The 17,751-nt window shown below is 34.7% G+C and overlaps 1 long non-coding RNA gene across 1 annotated transcript; it reads right to left on the reverse strand.

Annotated features, from left to right (window-relative positions):
• Positions 1-4,737: 4,737 nt before the first annotated feature.
• LOC117330010 lies at positions 4,738-10,356 on the reverse strand. The gene is made up of 4 exons (XR_004533300.1): positions 10,303-10,356; positions 8,466-8,604; positions 6,518-6,586; positions 4,738-5,535 (listed from the first exon to the last, which is right to left on the reverse strand). It is a non-coding gene; the product is annotated as an uncharacterized LOC117330010 (long non-coding RNA).
• Positions 10,357-17,751: the final 7,395 nt, after the last annotated feature.

Consider the following 17,751-nt stretch of genomic DNA (forward strand, 5'->3'; position numbering starts at 1 on the left):
AGCAGTTCATCTCATACGAACAAAGCTCAATTCATTAGTCAATGCGAACAACAAAATAGACGCTCAAACCTGTTTTTGAGCTATTATATACGCAAAATCTTATATTCAAATATAGTGTCTATTTACAACGTATAATAGCAACTTAAATCAGTAACCAATGTTTAGACCATCCCGCTACTCACCTCTAGAGTGTCCGATCACGTATATCGCCTTTAATCATCCTACGCCAGGAACCAACTTCCTCGTATATCTTAACCAGGAAGAAATAGGTATTGTTCTCTACGACGGCAAAAAAATTAAAAACACATTCTGATCTATTCAGTACTCCATTTTGATTGCTTAAACAAAATGCATTCATATTGATTCCAATTGCATTGCATTAGTTAATCAATCACCTTCCCATTCTCTAGGGTATGTTCGTGTACCGCCCTCATTGGACAAAGAAAGTATTATATCTGGTAAACGCGTACGTATTGGAACGTCACATACTTATGAAAGCTTTCATCAAATGCAAAAATAATGCCCAGGCAATAAACCTTTTGATAGGACCCGTGGTCAACAGTATACGTGTTTGATATTCACGCTGATGAAATTGTGTGGAACCAAGTAAGGCACACTACTTACTTTAAATTATCTGTTGAAAAGTTGCTCGGGTGTACATAACATGTAATGTACGATGATCACTAACTTCCTCTTATATATAATTAACGTATCATGATTATATGATGACATTATATCCTGCTATGACTTATTACCCAGTAGTAATAAGACGATTTGTCTGTATGAATGTGTGGTGATTACCCATCTCTTGTCAAATAAACAACACGTTCAACCGCCAAAGATATGTTACCAGTCTTCCTATCGAAGAAACTATATCAAAATCTGAAGATAACTTGGTCGCCATTTTTCATTTTCCGGTAAGTGATTTTTGTATCAGCCAAGACTACCATATATGCGTTGCCCATGATATGACGGTTGCCACATGTTGGGCAGACACACTTGTCTTTGGTTTTTGAAACCGTTTTGTATTATTTCTAATCTGTTTAAATGGTTTTGAGCGTCTATTATATAGTGTATCTTATGGTTGAAGTGGTGATGTCAAATTTGGATTTCACATTTTTTCTGTATAGTTTACCTAATTTAACACCAAATCCGGAGATTCTTTAGAAACGTACTGTTAGTACTGGTCCCGTTATTTAACTCTGTGTAGCTTTCAAACTAATGCCGGCATAACTTTTTTCGCGTACAAAAAACGATTGAGCGACACAGGCAAATGTGTTTTGAAGAGTGAACGTTCGCTATAATTCAATAAATATGCATATGGTTACTTGACACGTGTGGCAGTAAACGCCTGACAATGACTTTAACGTTAATATATGATCATGTTTCCTTGCCTTCATCCAGACGTCACATCAAGTCATTATTCGTCAAAGAAAATCTATCCAGCGTAAGATTTTATTTTTTGATAAACGTGCTTTACAGATTAAGATAAAAAGAATACCCTTACATAATATGTTACCTAATTGTTTATTTACTGTTAAAAAGACTATGAACACAGCAACAACTTGGACATTATTATACCATGTAACAACACGTATTATTCATTATATTCCGCTGTCAATATGCAATTCAGAATATGCCGAACAAGCCTCGAGTCTAAAGGATTTTTTCACAATACTGCAATTCATTTTAGAACCTGCTATAACATGTTAATCGATATGCATACCTAGGCCTTTCACATTTATACATCCACATTACTTCCTGGTAGAGGGTGTTAATGACGTCACTTCTATAATGACTTTCATTGTCGACCATGTTATATTCAAAATTCATACCATGCGCAAAAATCCTGCGATGAATTATATGTATCTTTTTCCTTTTTCTGATACAGAATATACTGATATTTCTTGGAAGGAAAATGTATTACCTTCATCAAATCTTCTACTCTTGCTTAACTGCATTCGGTTCGCAAGCATCAATGACGATGATTTACTCGGAATTCTAGACTTTCGATATTTACGTACCTGCTGACATTGAGAGTCAAATCAACGACATTGGCAACGACTTTGCCCATAAATGTAGCTTGTTTAGTATATTTTTGTTCTATTTGTAATGTTTTAAGAATCGACAAATTATTATCTTTTCCTGTGTAAAGTAAACATTAGAGACATACTCTTCTCGTCATATTATCCAACGATAGCCTCTTAGGCCCACCAATTTTAAGCTTTAAACTGCCTGCATTCATTTTCAATGCGGTGATCGATGTACAAATTATAATGTTGTGTATATATGGTCACCAAACGTGATATAGTTGACTGACTTATATAATTTTATTGATAAGTGGTTTTTCTGTGTAATGAGGTTCACTACAAATGATCACCTAGCCGTCGTTTGTTTCAATCTGTACTTGGGCTACTACAACTAGCTTGACTAATATCAGTTAATTGAATAAATAAAGTTTACTTTTTTTTTTTTTTTTTCAAGACTGGTATAAGAAAGGAGTTGTAAATATAAATGATTTGATAAAGGATCATAATGCTGGTACATTTTATACGTTTCAAGATTTTACACAACTGTATCGAATACGGACTAATTTTCTCCAATATCATAGTGTCATTTCAGCTGTAAAAAAGTTCAATCCCAATCCTGTTCTCCCATTGCTGGAAATAACACGTCCATTTATTCCAGTAAACTTTGAATTTTTTTTTAAACATTCCAAAGGGTCAAAACACTTTTATAACATTATGATCAGAAATAATATTGTGCCCTCAGGACAAAGAAAATGGAATTCAATTTTTGATAGAAGCAATATTTACTGGAGTCAGGTTTTCAAACTTCCGTTTATTGTAACTAATAACATAAAATTCCAATGGTTTCAATATAGAATCAATCACCATATTCTTACAACAAACTCTCTTTTATTTAAAACTCGAATGGTGCCATCGCCTTTGTGTACACTGTGTAACTCAGAGATTGAAACCATTATTCATATTTTATGGGAATGTCAGGAGGTACAAAATCTTCTTCTTAGCTTTGAAACTCTTTTAGATACACTCCTTATTCCTTTTGGTTTTAATAAAGAATCATTTTTATTCGGTCTTCTCACACAAAATGTAAATGGTAAAATTGATAATGAAATTCTCATTGTAATTAAACAGTACATATATAAAATGCGCTGTCTGCATAAGTCCTTAAATTTAAATGCTTTAATAAATACTATACAGGACTATTTTAATATACAAAGATGTATAGCTTATAGCAAAGGAGGTATTTATAAGAAGAGATTTAGAAACGAATGGCTAAAATGGGAAAAATTAATTAGGTTATAGCTTTCATTTCATAATATATTTAACTGACATGTCTCCTAGGCTCTAAAACACTAAACTGGTCAATAATTTTGCTTTGTTGCTCTGATAATATATTGTGATTTTTCCATCCTCTTTCTCTCCCTTTTTTGTCTATTTATCTTTCTATTTATGTATGTCAATACTGTCTGTATGTCTGTGTCTCTGTTTAGTCTGTCTGTGTCTTTCGGTCTAAGTAGGTTGGTGTTAGTCTATGTATCTGTTTGTCTGTATATGTCTGTCAGTCTGTCTGTATATGTCTGTGTCTCTGTTTAGTCTGTCTGTGTCTTTTTGTCTAAGTAGGTTTGTGTTGTTAGTCTATGTATCTGTCTGTCTGTGTGTATGTCTGTCAGTCTTTCTGTCTGTTTGTCTGTACATGGATGAATAGTAGGATAATAGAAAAAGAATGTGTGTTTAATATGCATTTTCTTATATATGTATGTATACAATAATATATACAACATGTGTAGTATGTGTGCACTTGTATGGGTGTATTTGAGTTGTAGTAGGTGCGGTATGTGGCTATGTTTTCATGTAAGTGCTGTGTGTACATGCCAATGGATGGATATCAAAATAGTACATGTATGTGTAGTAAAGCATGTGTGCTCATTGTCATATGCAATAGTTAGAACATGTATATGTGTATAGTATTGTGTACATGTATGTATATGTACTAGAACATTCATGTGTGTGGGAAGGTGTTTGCGTGGGGTGTGTCATTCTCATTCATCAGAGTTACTTCCCTTCGTTTCCTATGTCACTCGGCCAGTACGGTGGTATAGCGTAGCTTGCGTAGCTTAGCAGACTCTGGGGGGCGAGAATGGGGGTGTGTGGGTGTGTATGTGTGTGTGTAAGCTTGTGAGTAGTAAATTATAATAGAAATACACATCAGTGCTGAAAGGTGTGAATGACCATAAAATGTAGATGTCTTGTGTTTGTTGATACATTCATGTAATATATGTTTAACTGAATAAAATATAAATTACAAAAAAAAAAAAAAAAAAAGTTTACATTTACATTACTACAACTAATTGATTGTTCTAAATTTCTATTGTACTCTACATTATTTGTGTTTCTAATTGACGAGACAAAGCATGCATGTTGACGGATTTTATGTGTCCCGAAGTAGTCTTGGTGTTGAAGCAGTCCCCAGTTTCATCAACTTATTTTTTAGAGTTCTCTATAGAAATGCATTATAGACCAGGAGAGTTTCCTTAACTATGATTGTTTCCCTTCAATTCAATAATGCTGTCATATAAGAAAGTGTAAGCTAAGGGAAGTTAAGACATGTTTATGAAACCGGGCCCTGATAGACCTTGTTTCTTTACTTTGTTCTCACTTTGTAGTACATACTGCATTCAACAACTTTGAAAAGAAGGCATCGCAGTTCAGATAAAATCTATTTATTTCGTACAATAACATGTTTCTACAGTCATAACTGTGTATAATTTATCAGATATCACAGAAGCTTTTATCCGTTTAAAGTATATATACATAAGCAGTAAGCAACTCAGTATGGCATTACATACATAGATATAAAATGTATGGAATTAAAGCACTACACTCGGTACCACAGAAGAGTAAATATACATGGCTCTAAAGTCAACATCCCTTTGATTAATTGTTTACACCAAACGGAAATAAAATGCAAGTCAAAAATGCGAAAATTAGTCGTGAATTGTACTAACGTTTTACTTGACAAGAAAACGTGGTCATTTAACTGCCCCGTAATGTGTTATGTAGAAAAATAACAGAACCTTAACTCGATTATTCTATAGTCGCTTCGATTGCGCCTGATCTGGAAAATCCTCGGGTTTCCATGCAGGGAAAAGAAAGAGCGCAGATCATTTGTGACTGACAAAGATACTAAAAATAATACTTTATATGTATACGGTTTCTTATACATGTACTAACACTGCATCAGTGATATAAATGAATTGGTAATAGTACCACACAACAACACAATTCTATCGCATGTTATCGGAACCAGTTTTAACACTGTGGTAGTACTAAGGAACCTAAGAATGAAACATATTGATTATTGTAAGATAAATGTCAGCAGGTTAGTTCAAGTCTAGATTCAAGTGTCACAAGAATATCCAGTATATTTCTCTTCGTAAATGATTTATGTTGTCCGGGCAAATTACTTGCACCCCGCCTTATTCTTGTTTTTGAACAGTGGCAGCGGTACCTGAAAAAAAGGAGGACAATGCGTTAGTTTGATAACGAGCATCATTGATAGTGAGCGACGTCAGTTATAGTAAAGGGTTATATACAGTTAACAGTGCCACGTTACGAAGCAGTTCATTGATAGTGAGCGACACCAGTTATAGTAAAGGGTTTATATACAGTTAACAGTGCCACGTTACGAAGCAGTTCATTGATAGTGAGCGACGTCAGTTATAGTAAAGGGTTTATATACAGTTAACAGTGCCACGTTACGAAGCAGTTCATTGATAGTGAGCGACACCAGTTATAGTAAAGGGTTTATATACAGTTAACAGTGCCACGTTACGAAGCAGTTCATTGATAGTGAGCGACGTCAGTTATAGTAAAGGGTTTATATACAGTTAACAGTGCCACGTTACGAAGCAGTTCATTGATAGTGAGCGACGTCAGTTATAGTAAAGGGTTTATATACAATAAACAGTGCCACGTTACGAAGCAGTTCATTGATAGTGAGCGACGTCAGTTATAGTAAAGGGTTTATATACAGTAAACAGTGCCACGTTACGAAGCAGTTCATTGATAGTGAGCGACGTCAGTTATAGTAAAGGGTTTATATACAGTAAACAGTGCCACGTTACGAAGCAGTTCATTGATAGTGAGCGACACCAGTTATAGTAAAGGGTTTATATACAGTTAACAGTGCCACGTTACGAAGCAGTTCATTGATAGTGAGCGACGTCAGTTATAGTAAAGGGTTTATATACAGTAAACAGTGCCACGTTACGAAGCAGTTCATTGATAGTGAGCGACACCAGTTATAGTAAAGGGTTTATATACAGTAAACAGTGCCACGTTACGAAGCAGTTCATTGATAGTGAGCGACACCAGTTATAGTAAAGGGTTATATACAGTTAACAGTGCCACGTTACGAAGCAGTTTGACCAAACCTAGTTCTGTGTCTTACCAATTCTAGGTAACAAGATAAATAAGAGCGAAAAACTTACTACCCGGTGGCTGAGTTAGAACAGGAAACGCTGACATCGTCGCAGAATTTTGGCCGTTGGTTTCTTGGTCTATAAAAGGAAAATAAATTTCTTTAAAACATACAGTTTATCCTACAATAATTATCTCATTGAAATAAAATGTAAATCTAATTAAGGCGTCAGTCTGAAAAGTAATCTTTTTCTTAATTGTTTTTGTCCTGTAAATATGTTCAAATGTAATTTCTGAATGGAACAATAAACACATGATACTTTTCCTTGTTGTAGAAAGAGTCTTGCCTTCTGATTAACATATGAACATATAACATAATGAAAGAGGTTCATTTTTTTAGAAAGAATATTTAAATGCACCGATTGAAACTTTCACGATTGAACATGACTTTTTTCCACATTTTTGAAGCTTAGAAGTTATGATCCCATCAGACTAACCTGTCATGTTGACCTTTAATGGGCAGACGAGTCGATATTCAGGTAGGGAAAGAAGTGCATTGCATAATTTTATGTGTATATGAAACAGTTCAACATGATACACAAAAATGTCTACTTTGAAGAACCAGTAGTAGGGGCTCAGTGACTACGTCGGTAAGTACATGCGTAGCATTAAAGGGGATTGGATGACCTTTGACATATCAGCTAAGACAACGTTCAACGAGCTACCTAAACGAACGAGAATATTCCATTTTATGTATTTTTATAAACTAAAACCAATGATTGAATTGAAAAGGCCATCTTATACAAGATGACAATTTATTATAGAAACATGAACATTATTATCATCAGAAATATTTTGAAAAGCTCATCATCAGATGGCTAATTCCGCATCAGTATTAGAACAAAATACAAATTATGTGACAATTTACATACTTAGGTGGGTATTCAACAGAATTACACCACACAGTTTATATTTTAGAATTTCTTTTGTATGCAATTAATCATTTTCCCACATAAATTTTAAGAATATGATAAAAAGATCAATCATTTGAAGGGTGGTAATAGCAAATATATATATAAAAAACCGATTTCGCGTACTGGTGGCCTCATTTTTTTTCCACGACCCTTTGTGTTTATTTAGTATGCAGAACAGGGAACAGGGGAAGTAACTCGTACAGACAAACTTTCAATCAACTGAGTAAATATTATTAACCGTGGATGAATTCGCACACCTATGTAAATCTACGGAGTTAATGACGTACTAAGTTTTATTTCAGGATCACTTGACTAGTATATTATTTAGAGCATTGACTTACATAAATGTAAAAGTAAGGAGTATAAGGTCACCTTACTTGCTGACTAGTGGGAATTTCCCTTTAGCTTAGTAGTAGGATGGTGGCTTTGAGAGCGAAAGTCGCTAGTTCGAAGCCCGGCACGGGCAGGATATTTTTCATTACTTCTTCCTATTAAAGATTTGGTGCCGTTGACCACTCCAAGTAATAGCTATAGGAGATTGAGAGGCTTCCTTGGAGATAAAGAAACAGGGTTGTGGTTATCGTCGGGTCGAAGACTTTGTTAGGGAGGAAGTAGTTTAAAAATAGAGGGTATAAGGTCACCTTACTAGCTAATACTAGTAGGAATTTCCCTTTAGCCTAGTGGTAGGATGTAGAGAGTATAAGGTCACCTTACTAGCTAATACTAGTAGGAATTTCCCTTTAGCCTAGTGGTAGGATGTAGAGAGTATAAGGTCACCTTACTAGCTAATACTAGTAGGAATTTCCATTAGCCTAGTGGTAGGATGTTGGCTTGCAAGCGAAAAGTCGCTAGTTCGAAGCCCGGCACGGGCAGGATATGTTTCATAACTCCTCCCTATTACATAAATAACAACATCTTATCAATTAACAAAAAGTTTAATTGATTCTTGTAGTATTTAGCACCCGATTCATAATTTGTGAACTTTGACGTTTGATAAATACAGTGGTTGAAATAAAGGACAGCACTGTATTTGTATTTAACTTACCTAAGGGTTGGACACTTGAATGCCCTGGTGGTACAGAAGTGCCTGTATTTTCGTTCTCTTTTTGGCAATGCTCGTAGAGCTTACAACAGCATACCAGTAGTTTACATGCAAGGTCTATATACGCCATTTTATCTGGTCCCTATGGAAATTAAAATAAGTACAAGTTCCCGACGGGAATGTTGTGTGAAGACATAGCAGTTTTCGTAGAATATTGTTAAACATTGAGAAAGGGTAATAATTAGTACATAGAATAGGTGAATGGGAAATTTAAATCATCACTTCTTATCATGTTATCGGATAACCCTTTCCTGTTATTTTGATAAATCTTTCGTGTTATTGGATAAATCGTCCCTGTTACTTGTAAAAGCCTTCGCTGTTGTTGGATAAGTCGATCCTGTTATTAGATAGGTCTCCCCCGTTACTTGGATACACCGTCCCTTTTACTTGGATACACCGTCCCTTTTTCTTGAATGATCATTTCCTGTTACTTTGATAAAATGCCTATGTTACTTGGATAAGCCTTCCCTGTTACTTGGATACACCGTCCCTTTTACTTGAATGATCATTTCCTGTTACTTTGATAATCATTTCTTGTCACTTGGAAACCTTCTCATTTATTGGATAAGCCTTCCATGTTACTTGGATACACCGTCCCTGTTACTTGGATACGTGGTCCCTGTTACTTGGATACACCGTCCCTGTTACTTGGATACGCAGTCCCTGTTACTTGAATGATCCACATTACACGTAAAGGTCAAGGTAAGGACTGAAATTATGTTGTAGTACATAGACTTTAACTTCAGGGGGGTATAATCAATAAACGCCTCGTCAATTTCTGTTTTAGATTCCCGGGTTGCTAGCTTTGCAGGCAGATTTTTAAGATTACGAAAGTTTGTCTTGTCCGTTACGCCAAATTTAAAAGACTAATAATCTATACTCCAGCTACACTCTGAAGATATGAATACTTCGTATGGATTCAGAACTGTAAATGTATGATACATATATGTATACTTTTAATAAAGAGCCGGTTTTACCTGCCTGGGTATACTATTTATCTCTAATATGTCTCTTCTACAGTTTAAGTTCTGCGTTTAACCATATGACTTTAGGACGAATAGCAGCTTCTTGTTGTCTTCTATCCATGCACACGTTGCATCTATGAGTCAGGTTTTTATAAAATTCCTTATGGTGTAAGCATATTCAATAGTTGCTATTTAAAGGGAACTAAACTTTCGTACTGTATTATGTGTTATTATAAAGTTAAAGTTAAATTACGAATGAAATAAAATTTGTATTAAAATGGAAGTAAAATTAAAACATTGTATTATTTACGTAGATATACAGCAGAAAGCTTTCTGCTCTAAGAAAACGACTGAATCAGTTGACAGCTGTTGCACATATGTACTCTATGAACGATAAAGAACAACAAGAAACGGTACCATGTCATGTAACCTATTTTTTTATTCACACGATGGGGTAAACTTGCTTACATCGACTTGTAAAGCGAAATGAACCTCCGACAATTTTTAGTTAACCTTACTAGCACGAGATTTACTTTCTGTCATCAGTTCATGCAAACAACATACACACAAACCTAACAAACACAGGTTATTGAAACTATACTTAAAATATCAATGTTTAAAGCACACTATCTATATTAGCAACATAATAGAGCGATGTTCTAATGAACAAAGTATGTCACATTTCATAATACCACTTAACACTATACTGGAACTCATGTATAAGCTATATTCTAATTACAAAATATAAAACGCTAATTTACAATACAGATTAGTAGTTCAGCGTTGTGACATCCCCCGATACAAAGACTACTCACCACTAGAATGTCCTGTCCCTTTCTTGTATATCACCTCTACCCAACCGCTGACATAACCAGGAATAAATTCTCCACATATCTTAACCAGGAAGGACAAACAGTTAATCTATGTATACTGATAAGGAATTAGAACGAAACGAAAAGGAATTAAAAGAAAAAAGAAAAAACCATTTGTCATAGAGAAAACGCTTAACTTATTTATATTTTAAGAAAAAAAATAACATACACATTGCAACATATTTAGTTCGAGAATCATCTCATTCTAGATTTACTTGTATCAGTGTTTTTTTTCCCAAAAAATAATAAATCTGTCTCTAATGTAAACACGTAAATGTTTGTGTATCAGAAATTGATTAAAACTTCCCCAAACACAGAGACGTAAATTATGTTGAATCAATAGAGATTGTCGTTTAAGTAACGTGAGTGTCCATGGTAGCAATAAAGTAAAACAGAAGCTACCAGAAAACGTTTGGAAGAAATTGAAAATATGGTAATTTTACCCACGATTGTTTGTATGAATGTGCGATGAACCGATACAGGTCTCACACAACTAACTATTTCACTATATATTATTACCATTGACTCCATCCCCTCATTCGCTCATTTGAAGTTCAAATGTTGTGAATTTTAAATCAAATTAAAGTTTGAAGATTTCCGTACCTGAAAAATGATGTTATTGGATAGGTTTAATAGCAAATAAGAGCACATCAGTACTTGGAAGAAAGTAACCCTGGCATTTACAGTGGACATGGGAGCCTCCACCTGGAGAATTCCCGCCTGTTCACACCTGGAATCCTACACCTTTCTATTTATACCAGGAGTGTAAATTTTTGATTTTTAAAATCTCAAGACCCTTCTCTTTATTCTCGTATATAGAAAATACCCATTGTATGTGTTATTTACTCAGGAAATAGCTACAAACCCAAGAAACAGGTTTTCTTCAGGGACTTGGTTCAGTGAAACACCAGTTGATTAGCTGAATAAGTTGTGTGAGACCTACCTTTGATAGATGAGTTATCTCCCCTTTACATTTCATTGCTTTGTTCTATCGTTCATACAGACATAAGTTACAGCGCTCACAGAGGAGGACGAATTCTTACGAATTGTATTCAAGCGTAGGTCTGGCGTTCGATTGGAAATCATTTTCTCGGGAGATAGCATTTTATGAGTGTTTAATATCGCATCATATTTAACCTTTATTCACAAGCCGTACTATACAAATAGAGGTTCCCCAACGAGTGAAGATTGTTAATTATTTTTGTCCAACTCTCGTTAGTTAATTTTCTAATTTTGAAAAGACACGAGCTCTAGCGAGTGTCTTTTCAAAATTAGAAAATTAACTAACGAGAGTTGGATAAAAATGATAAACAATCGTCACGAGTAGGGGAACTTCTTTATCCCATAACTTCTTTACTTACAAATGTAAGATGTTTTCGTTCAAATGGCTACGATTAGAGACAGCGATTTAACTATTTTGTAGTACATTTGTTCATTGTTTTGATAATTCATTCATGGCTATCGGGGTCCACTGCATATCGAGAATCAAGGGGGAGGTGGGGTGTCAGTTTTGGTTCGCTACGCCCGTGCGTCGTCTACTTACCATCTTCAAATTATATTTCGTACTACTCAAACCCCAGATTAATCGACATTCTCATGAGGACACCCCTCTCACCCAGTTATGCTAATGTTGATCGCCGGCAAATCCACAAAACGTGTCCCTGTTGATCTTTAGAAGACAGACGACAAAAAATAATAAGTGAGAGTAGTAAAAATAGTCTGTGGTCAACGGCCAGATTTTAGCCAATCATATTTGATGTGGGTCACAAATGACCAATCGGAGGCTTAGAAAGTGGTGACACACTGAGTGTGCAAACAAAAACAATAACACACTGCTACGAATTTTATCACGTGCCATATGTTGTGTATGTAGATTGTATGGGTGTTACGAGATCACATAATTGTACAGTCTAGGGGAGATAATCTAACTCCATATGTATATGAGTTATTCCCCGTTGTTGTAATTCTTTTCGTTTGTAAGGTACATTTTGATTATTCATATAAAAAAAACTTGGAACTGGAAAGACGTTTGTGTTTTGTTTGACGTTATGTAACGTAAAGCGAGTTCCGATACCTCACAACATTACATGGTGGAGAATCCAAAGCGGTTAGTTATGTGACAGTGTGCCATTATATAACTTTTTATTGTATTTTCGCCCGTGTGGCCGGCAAGTCTTAGTCGTCGACGGACGTCGAGGGACGATTACTTGTGAATCAGGAAAACATTGGAGGTGTTAATTTTTACTAATTTTCGAGGACATTTAATGAGATCCTTGCTTATTACCGTTTCGAGAAGATATTATCTCCGTGTTGATAAATTATACGTCTGTAGTAAGAATGTGTGATGATATTATCTCCATGTTGTCTAATTATCCGTCTGTAGTAAGAATGTGTGATGATATTATCTCCATGTTGTCTAATTATCCGTCTGAAGTAAGAATGTGTGATGATATTATCTCCATGTTGTCTAATTATTCGTCTGTAGTAAGAATGTGTGATGATATTATCTCAATGTTGTCTAATTATCCGTCTGTAGTAAGAATGTGTGATGATATTATCTCCATGTTGTCTAATTATCCGTCTGAAGTAAGAATGTGTGATGATATTATCTCCATGTTGTCTAATTATCGTCTGTAGTAAGAATGTGTGATGATATTATCTCCATGTTGTCTAATTATCTGTCTGTAGTAAGAATGTGTGATGATATTATCTCCATGTTGTCTAATTATCTGTCTGTAGTAAGAATGTGTGATGATATTATCTCCATGTTGTCTAATTATCCGTCTGAAGTAAGAATGTGTGATGATATTATCTCCATGTTGTCTAATTATCGTCTGTAGTAAGAATGTGTGATGATATTATCTCCATGTTGTCTAATTATCTGTCTGTAGTAAGAATGTGTGATGATATTATCTCCATGTTGTCTAATTATCTGTCTGTAGTAAGAATGTGTGATGATATTATCTCCATGTTGTCTAATTATCTGTCTGTAGTAAGAATGTGTGATGATATTATCTCCATGTTGTCTAATTATCGTCTGTAGTAAGAATGTGTGATGATATTATCTCCATGTTGTCTAATTATCTGTCTGTAGTAAGAATGTGTGATGATATTATCTCCATGTTGTCTAATTATCGTCTGTAGTAAGAATGTGTGATGATATCTCAATGTTGTCTAATTATCGTCTGTAGTAAGAATGTGTGATGATATTATCTCCCTGTTGTCTAATTATACGTCTGTAGTAAGAATCTGTGATGATATTATCTCAATGTTGTCTAATTATCCGTCTGTAGTAAGAATGTGTGATGATATTATCTCCCTGTTGTCTAATTATACGTCTGTAGTAAGAATCTGTGATGATATTATCTCAATGTTGTCTAATTATCCGTCTGTAGTAAGAATGTGTGATGATATTATCTCCCTGTTGTCTAATTATCGTCTGTAGTAAGAATGTGTGATGATATTATCTCAATGTTGTCTAATTATCGTCTGTAGTAAGAATGTGTGATGATATTATCTCAATGTTGTCTAATTATCCGTATGTAGTAAGAATGTGTGATGATATTATCTCCATGTTGTTTAATTATCGTCTGTAGTAAGAATGTGTGATGATATTATCTCCCTGTTGTCTAATTATCCGTCTGTAGTAAGAATGTGTGATGATATTATCTCCATGTTGTTTAATTATCGTCTGTAGTAAGAATGTGTGATGATATTATCCCCGTTGGTCTAATTATCCGTCTGTAGTAAGAATGTGTGATGATATTATCTCAATGTTGTCTAATTATCGTCTGTAGTAAGAATGTGTGATATTATCTCCATGTTGTCTAATTATACGTCTGTAGTAAGAATTTGTGATGATATTATCTCCCTGTTGTCTAATTATCCGTCTGTAGTAAGAATGTGTGATGATATTATCTCAATGTTGTCTAATTATCCGTCTGTAGTAAGAATGTGTGATGATATTATCTCCATGTTGTCTAATTATCGTCTGTAGTAAGAATGTGTGATGATATTATCTCCATGTTGTCTAATTATCGTCTGTAGTAAGAATGTGTGATGATATTATCTCCCTGTTGTCTAATTATCCGTCTGTAGTAAGAATGTGTGATGATATTATCTCACTGTTGTCTAATTATCCGTCTGTAGTAAGAATGTGTGATGATATTATCCCCGTTGGTCTAATTATCCGTCTGTAGTAAGAATGTGTGATGATATTATCTCAATATTGTCTAATTATCCGTCTGTAGTAAGAATGTGTGATGATATTATCTCCATGTTGTCTAATTATCCGTCTGTAGTAAGAATGTGTGATGATATTATCTCCATGTTGTCTAATTATCCGTCTGTAGTAAGAATGTGTAATGATATTATCTCAATGTTGTCTAATTATCCGTTTGTAGTAAGAATGTGTGATGATATTATCTCCATGTTGTCTAATTATCCGTCTGTAGTAAGAATGTGTGATGGTATTATCTCCATGTTGTCTAATTATACGTCTGTAGTAAGAATGTGTGATGATATTATCCCCGTTGGTCTAATTATCCGTCTGTAGTAAGAATGTGTGATGATATTACAATGTATCTCCCTGTATAATTGACAGGTGCCGGATCTGGTTAAGCGACCCGGACATTCGCTTCCAGTTTGTTCTTGCTGCATATGTCGGTGTCTTAAATCTAAGGTGTTTTTTTTTTTTTTTTTTTTTAACCTAATTTCATATTATCATAATATTCCTGTTAATACTTGGTATTTATTTTCATGTCTTCTGAACGATGTAATGATGCACACTATTATCGACTTTGATAACGTAGTTTGTCTGTTTTTCCTTATCCTACTTTTTTTTATATCTATCTTAGTGAAATGGAATTTAAAACTGATGCAGAGGTATTGGCAAGTAACGAGTTGTTGATACAATATATTTACCCGTTGTTCTCCTTTCCTTACAGACTAATTCTGATTAAGGAACAGTTTTTTTCCACGTACCAAATTCAACGGACACCAAAATGAACTAAATCAGTAAGGTTGTGGGGACATGGACAATGAGTGCTGTTATGAAAACGAGGCCATATTTTGTATTCGATTTATACATGTTTCTGATTTGTGAACGTTACTGGACTATTTTGATAGAAGTATCACTGCTATAAGATTGGTAGATGTTCATGTTTCGTTAATTGATTTGTCAGCAAAAATCTGTAAACTTGTTCAGTTATTGATTAATTGTCAGATTTTAATGATAAAGAGAATGTAACAAACATAACTTCACAGGAATGTTGTCATTTACTTTTATATCAATACAACATCAAAGTGGACTTTGTAACATGTAACAACATGTATTTGCCAGCACGTTTGCCATCCAGAATATGTCGAACTAGTTCTCGAGTTTGAATGAGTTTCACAACACAATAATTTAGTTTCTTTAGGTTTGACCCCCGTGGATTAAAATCAATATATCCGACTAGATCCCATTTATAAGCACACACATACTTCTGGTAGGGAGTCATATTACGTCATTATTACAGGTAATGCAGGTAGATTAAACACTCGTTTATCATCCTATATAAAATCAAGCGCATGCACAAAATAATATTCCAATAAATTTTATATTTTCATTCCAAATATGATAATATTTTAAACAAGATAAAGATAAAAGAAGCTAAATAAAGCTAAAGATTTTTCCGATATAGCATTTTATAGATATTTGCTTAAGGGAAAACTATAGTCTTCATGAAATCTTCCACAATGATTCATGAGGATATTTGAGTCTTGAAATCTTCCACATTGACATGTATCATAAGGGGAAATAAAAGTCTTCATGAAACTTTCCACATTGACATGTATCATGAGCTTAAGTGTTTAACTGTGATGTGTTTTGTAAGTCACGACAGTTGTCTTAGGTGGTCACCTTCCGAAACTAGACCATACAGTACTTTCGATGGATATAAGGTAAAAAAAAATCAGGAACCGAATGTAGAAGTCGCTATTCGTCCAGATGGTTATAATGAAGGATTGTAACTATGTACCAGTCATAAGGGTCACACAATACCCGATACAAATATGTTCCAGTCATAAAGGTCATACAATACCCGATAAATATATGAAGCACTCCAAATACTCAAGGTGTGACCGGTGTAACATCCCCCATCTTCGCTAGCCAAGGTTTCTGAGTTCGTGGAGTGTAACGTAATCAGAAGCCTTGGCTAGCGAAGATGAACATCCCCCGGAGTAAAAGCACTTTCCATGTCACATGAGATATCCCTATGGCTTTAGTTGATGTTGGCAAATGCACCTGGGAATGCACCACTGAAGTCAGAAATACATTATTTGTAGATCGTGCGTATATTGAAGATACCGAACGATGTTGCGCACATTGTCCACACTCCCGAATGATACGGGATGCTGCCCACACATTTGTTAAAATCGCACAATATTTGTTTTGTATGTTAAGTTACCGTTCCTGATTTATCTAATAATTCAATTCAATTATTCTTACTGTATTTATGACACACATTATACGTTAGCCTAATGTAATTAATTGACTAATTACTTTGCGAGTTGTTACATCATTGGTATGATACACTCTATAAAAAAAAAAGCTTATTGACGTGGTGAGCAGTGATATGTTCGGTGATTTGACAGTTAATGAAGCAGAACTATCAATCACAGGTTTTTTTTCTGACATGTGAACTGGGCGACACACATTACCTTTATCCGTGTATACATCCATATATCAGTGATGGGAACGACAGAGCATTGTTAAGCATATCTGTTTATCTAATTGATAGAAAAATGAGTGTATAATAGAAAGCGAATTTCAATTAGTTTACATCTCGTATGACATGCATTTCTATTGAAATTATTGAATTAGGGGGGTTCAGTAAGACCCACATCAATGTGTGCAGTCATATGTAGGTCAGGAGACTCATATAGCTGTAATGTGTTAGCACTTCGTTTACAAACACGATTGACTTTACGATACTTGTGTACATGCTTGCCATACTTTTCACTAGTCATTTCTTAACTGATGTTGACCATAAACACTATGACATTTTTATATGTCGCACTTGGTACACATATGGTGTAACGCTGTGCGATCTATTTTGTTTGACTTTATATTTGGTAGTGTTTGATACACTCAAAGCCTCTAGTCTGGTTTAGCTTCATTCGTAGACAGTGACTGCACCAACGTAAAGTGTCTCAAAATTGAAAAAATATTATTCGAATTGTCTTTTCAATAGCATTAACCCTTATAGTGCCGTAGGGCCGATTTGGGCCGATCTTCTGGTTTCCAGAGTGCCGTTGGACCGATTGGGCCGATCATAAGGATTTTTAGAAGTAAATGTATTTGTTCTTGTTGTAATAAATACTTCTACAGTAACTGGAGACGGATATAAT

The sequence above is a fragment of the Pecten maximus genome, chromosome 6, assembly GCF_902652985.1.
Source record: "Pecten maximus chromosome 6, xPecMax1.1, whole genome shotgun sequence".
Taxonomy (NCBI): domain Eukaryota; kingdom Metazoa; phylum Mollusca; class Bivalvia; order Pectinida; family Pectinidae; genus Pecten; species Pecten maximus.